This window comes from Plecotus auritus (assembly GCF_963455305.1).
Source record: "Plecotus auritus genome assembly, chromosome: 2".
NCBI classification, from domain to species: Eukaryota; Metazoa; Chordata; class Mammalia; order Chiroptera; family Vespertilionidae; genus Plecotus; species Plecotus auritus.
The window spans coordinates 159,491,667-159,498,036 of record NC_137771.1 but is presented as its reverse complement, the minus strand read 5'-3'; positions in this window follow the sequence as shown (position 1 = coordinate 159,498,036).

Here is a 6,370-nt window from a genome sequence, read left to right as displayed (position 1 = left end):
TCTCTTCTTTTCCATAACTTAAAAGTCTTATTGTATACTAGGGGCCCGGTGCACAAAGATTCGTGCACAGGGTGGGTCCCTCAGCCCAACCTGCACCCTCTCCAATTTCCGCTGGCTCCTAACCGCTCATCTGCCTGCCTGATTGCCCCCTAACTGCTCCCTTGCCGGCCTGATTGCCCCCTAACTGCTCCTCTGCCAGCCTGATTGCCCCTAACTACCCTCCCCTGCTGGCCTAATCACCCCAAGGCTTTTATTAGTATAGATACCAGCACATGAGAATTAAATGTTATAATAACTAATCAAATACCACTTTGCGACATCTCTCATGTTGTCTTGGTTATTTCATTTTGTCATGTGTATAACCTATCTCCAAAAGCCTTGAAGACCAGATCCCTCCTGTATTAGCCTTTTTGATGTAATAGCCTTGAGGGGCTGGGGGTGATTGTCCCTTCAGGAACTGGTTGCATCTGGGACTGGCGTCACCTTATTTACAAGCTAATAAGTTAGCCTGGTCCATGGATGGTGGTAGGAGACACAAGACTGATGGCTCAGCAAACAGCATGAGTGTGCGTGTTTGCATTGGCTCCCTATTTCCCTTACGTCCCACAGGGGTGACACAATATGGTTCAGATGGTTGCAGTTTGTGTCATAGCTGAGGAATGCTGAGCTTGGGGAATCTACCATTTTTATAGCAAACTATAAATAGGTCAATAAATTGACTGAGATATTCACTCATCCTCAGAAAAAATACCCAGAAAAAAATAACAGAGTAGCCATCAGGACATTACATTCTTGGCATACATAGCACATCCGTTTCCTGAGGCTGCCATAACAAAGTACCACAAACTGTGAGGTTTAAAATGACAGAAATTGGTTGTCTCACAGTTCTGGAGGCTAGAAAGCCATGTGTGAAACCTGTAGGGAAGAATTCTGCCTTGCTTCTTCTTAGCTTCTGGTGGTAGGTAGCTGGTGCTGCTTGGAGCGCCTTGGCTTTAAGCTATCACACTTCAGTCTCTACCTCTCTTCAGTTGTACATAGGATCCTCCACTCATGTGTCCCTGTCTTTTCTCTCCTTATAAGGACACCAGCCATATTGGATTAAAGGTCCACCCCACTCTGCTATGACCTCATCTTAACCAATTATATTTGCAATGATCCTATTTCCAAATAAGGTCATATTCTGATGTAATGGGAGTTAGGACATCAACATATATTTTGGGGGACATAGTTAAGTCTATTGCACCCTGTAAGGTCTATGGGAGTGGGAGAGACTATTAGGGAATTGTCTCTTTCAACAGAGTAGACTTGCTTCTAAGAGCACTGCAGAAATGCCTCAAAATTGGTCATTTCTGTTAAAGGTCAAATGTTTGGCAGCACACTCTTCTGACTCTTTTTCCCTCCATAGTGAAGAGCGGGGAGGATGGCACAGTATGACTGAGTCATGGTCCAGGAGGAGACATTAGTACATCACTGTGGTCAGCCATGTCAATACCAAGGGCGAATGGTCAGAGATTGTCATGCACTAGACCAGTAAATGCAGAAACAAGAAGGTAATTGCTTATGCCTCTTTCCTTTCTGGTTCAGTGAACACATTGAAAAGACCTCTTTTCCCTATTTAGGTGCCTGGTGAAAAGACTGCACAATTCAATATAAACATATGGTTGAGCTAAGGGGCACTTGGATGAACTAGATCAGAAGTCATTCTACAATACATCCCTAACCAAAGAAATGCTAGAGGCCCAGCACTAACACAGAAAACTATCAACATATTGAGTTTGCAAGGCATCTGGCTCACTGTAGGAGCTGAGTCAGCTCAATGTTTGATGAAGGAATGAATCTGCTGTACTAAAAAGCATTGACTTCGGAAATTATGTGAAGGTCACTACATAACAAAGAAATGCTTTTTAAAACCAACTAAACATCAGATCAATCAGATGGAAAGGGTAGGATTGGGGAAATGACTGAATAATGAAGAATGAGAATAATAATGATAGAATAAAATAAAACAGATAAATCAAATGAACTTGGCATAGGGAGGCATGAAAAAAAAAAGCAGAAATAAAAACAAGAGGAGAAGAAAACAAAGGGACAGGAGTAATTAAGTCATTTTAAATGTGCACTCCATTGCTTAAATGGTCCTGGAGAGCATCTCACTTATTAGCAGAGTCCAGTCTTGCCCTGCTCTGCAGAGTTAGCTTGTCCACCCATTTCATCTCTGTCATGCTGCTCCATGCTCCAAGCTTCTTTGGAGTTTAGCACCTTGTCATACAACTTTTCCATAGGCTACCATGTGCATATTCTGGAATCTGACATAAATACCATTCAACTATTTGCTCATTATCCCAACTCAGTCCCAATTAGAGATCCCAGTGGCCTTGATGTAATTTACAAATGGCAAAGGAGAAATGCCTCAGTAGCCTGGCTGGTGTGACTCAGTGGTTGAACACTGACCCATGAACCAAGAGATCACTGGTTTGATTCCCAGTCAGGTCACATGCCCAGGTTTCAAGTATGCAGGAGGCGGCTAATCAATGATTCTCTTTCATCATTGATGTTTCTCTCTCCCTCTCTCCCTCTCTCTCCCCCCCTTTCCCTTCTTCTCTTTCTAAAAAATTAATAAAAACATTTTTTTTAAAAATGCCTCAATATTGGTCATTTCTGTTAAAGGTCAAATGTTTGGCAGCACAGCTAACATCCAAATAAAAGCAAAAATTCTGCCCTTCTCTAGCCCCTCCCCCCAGAAGAAAAAAAACTATCTCAGAATTAAATTAGACCCTTTCTCTCAAGAGTTGTTTGGAAGAGAAACCAAGAAGGCGGCATAGGTAAGCACCTAAACTGCTGCCTCGCACAACAATTTCAAAACTACAACTAAAAGACAGAACAGACACCATCCAGAACCACAGGAAAGCTGGCTGAGTGAAAATTCTACAACTAAAAGGAAAGAGAAAAGCTCACAGAGAATTGGAGGTACGGCAAAGGGTCTTTGTGCGCACAGAGAGGAAGGGCGGCTGAGAGCCTGGCTGACTTTCTCTGGCGGGAGGGGGAAGGAAGCCCCCGACTGCACTGAACCCCAGTTCTGACTGCACTGAACCCCAGTCCTGGGTGAAACCCCGTGGACCCAGGCTCATACAGGGGGAGTCTGGACTGTCAGGTAGAGAGAAAGGCACCCGGAGACTCGGAGACCCGGGGGAGCCCGGGCGGGCAGGGGTTTGGAGGTATGCACGCCAGTGTGCACAAAGGCCTCGGAGGTTGCCACAGGCTTTCCCTAGCAGAAGGGAGTTGGAAGCACCTGACTGCACTGAACCCCAGTTCTGACTGCACTGAACCCCAGTTCCAGGCGAGCCTCTGGGGACCCACGCTCTTGTGGGGGGAATCTGGACTTTCGGGCGGAGACTCGGGAGCCGAGGAAGGCAGAGGTCTGCAGGGGCGCACGCTCAAGGTCAAGGCTGACTGGAAGCCAAGACTGTCTGCTCCGCCCTGAGACTCCACCCCATCCAAGCTGAGCACAGAGGCTATTGCAATTTGGCAAGTCTAATCCTATAAGGCTGTCTCCAGCACCGAACTTCTCCCAGCATAGACACAGCTGATCCTTACAGCCAACTGGCCCGGAGGTCAATTCCTCCCAGTGATACCAACGACAATCAAGACTTAACTACAACAAGGTTGTACACACAGTCCACAAAGGGGTGCACCAAGAGTGTCCACCTCAGGTTAACTGGGGAGGCCGACCCACTGGGCCATATAGGAAACCTAGCACACAAATCTACCCTACCAACTCAGGGAAGCAGTGAAAATGCGGCATCAAAGAAACATATCACAAACGAAAGAAATGGAGGAAAACAAACGACTGGATATAGAATTCAAAACCACGGTTATAAGGCTTTTCAAGAATATCCTAGAAAAGGCCGATAAATATAACGAGACCCTCAAAGATATGAAAAAGGACCAACTAGAAATTAAACATACACTGACTGAAATAAAAATTATTATACAGAGACCCAACAACAGACTAGAGGAACACAAGAATCAAGTCAAAGAATTGAAATACAAAGAAGCAAAAAACACTCAACCGAAAAAGCAAAAAGAAAAAAGAATCCAAAAAGTTGAAGATGGTGTAAGAAGACTCTGGGACAACTTCAAGCGTACCAACATCAGAATTATGGGGGTGCCAGAAGAAGAGAGAGAGCAAGATACTGAAAACCTATTTGAAGAAATAATGACCAAAAACTTCCCCCACCTGGTGAAAGAAATAGACTTACAAGTCCAGGAAGCGCACAGAACCCCAAACAAAAGGAATCCAAAGAGGACCACACCAAGACACATCATAATTAAAATGCCAAGAGCAAAAGACAAAGAGAGAATATTAAAAGCAGCAAGAGAAAAACAGTTAATTACCTACAAGGGAGCACCCATGCGACTGTCAGCTGATTTCTCAACAGAAACTATGCAGGCCAGACGGGAGTGGCAAGAAATTTTCAAAGTGATGAATAGCAAGAACCTACAACCAAGATTACTCTACCCAGCAAAGCTATCATTCAGAATTGAAGGGCAGATAAAGAGCTTCACAGATAAGAAAAAGCTAAAGGAGTTCATCACCACCAAACCAGTATTATATGAAATGCTGAAAGGTATTCTTAAAGAAGAGGAAGAAGAAAAAAGTAAAGATAAAAATTATGAACAACAAATACATATCTATCAACAAGCGAACCTAAAAATCAAGTGAATTAAAAACCTGAGGAACAGAATAATCTGGTGAATATAATAGTATCAGGGGCATAGAAAGGGAGTGGACTGATAATTCTCAGGGGGAAAAGGGTATGGTGGGGGGGGGGGTTCAGGAAGAGACTGGACAAAAATCATACACCTATGGATGAGGACAGTAGGGGGGAGGTAAGGGCAGAAGGTGGGTGGGAACCAGGTGGAGGGGAGCTATGGGGGGAAAAAGGAGAAACAATTGTAATAATCTGAATAAAGATTTAATAAAAAAAATAAAAAATTTAAAAAAAAAGAAAAAAAAAAAAAGAGTTGTTTGGATCACCAACATTTCCTCCCCTACTTGAGGGGAGTTATATGGTGCTGAAGCAGGGTTTTAATTTTCCTGTTGTTGTTGTTTTTTTTTGTTGCTGTTGTTTGTTTTTTAAATAAATCTTTATTCAGATTATTACAATTATTTCTCCTTTTTCCCCCCATAGCTCCCCTCCACCCATTTCCCACCCCACCTTCTGCCCTTACCTCCCCCCCACTGTCCTCATCCATAGGTGTATGATTTTTGTCCATTCTCTTCATGAACCCCCCATACCCCTTTCCCCCTGAGAATTATCAGTCCACTCCCTTTCTATGCCCCTGATTCTATTATATTCACCAGATTATTCTGTTCCTCAGGTTTTTAATTCACTTGATTTTTAGGTTCGCTTGTTGATAGATATGTATTTGTTGTTCATAATTTTTATCTTTACTTTTTTCTTCTTCCTCTTCTTTAAGAATACCTTTCAGCATTTCATATAATACTGGTTTGGTGGTGATGAACTCCTTTAGCTTTTTCTTATCTGTGAAGCTCTTTATCTGCCCTTCAATTCTGAATGATAGTTTTGCTGGGTAGAGTAATCTTGGTTGTAGGTTCTTGCTATTCATCACTTTGAAAATTTCTTGCCACTCCCGTCTGGCCTGCATAGTTTCTGTTGAGAAGTCAGCTGACAGTCGCATGGGTGCTCCCTTGTAGGTAATTAACTGTTTTTCTCTTGCTGCTTTTAATATTCTCTCTTTGTCTTTTGCTCTTGGCATTTTAATTATGATGTGTCTTGGTGTGGTCCTCTTTGGATTCCTTTTGCTTGGGGTTCTGTGGGCTTCCTGGACTTGTAAGTCTATTTCTTTCACCAGGTGGGGGAAGTTTTTGGTCATTATTTCTTCAAATAGGTTTTCAGTATCTTGCTCTCTCTCTTCTTCTGGCACCCCTATAATTCTGATGTTGGTACGCTTGAAGTTGTCCCAGAGTCTTCTTACATTATCTTCAACTTTTTGGATTTTTTTTTTTTTGCTTTTTGCTTTTTCGGTTGAGTGTTTTTTGCTTCTTTGTATTTCAATTCTTTGACTTGATTCTTGTGTTCCTCTATTCTGTTTCTGGGTCTCTGTATAATATTTTTTATTTCAGTCAGTGTATGTTTAATTTCTAGTTGGTCCTTTTTCATATCTTCGAGGGTCTCGTTATATTTATCGGCCTTTTCTAGGATATTCTTAAAAAGTCTTATAACCGTGGTTTTGAATTCTATATCCAGTCGTTTGTTTTCCTCCATTCTTTCGTTTGTGATCTGATTCTTTGACCCCGCATTTTCAGTGATTCCCTGAGTTGGTAAGGTAGATATTTGTGCTAGGT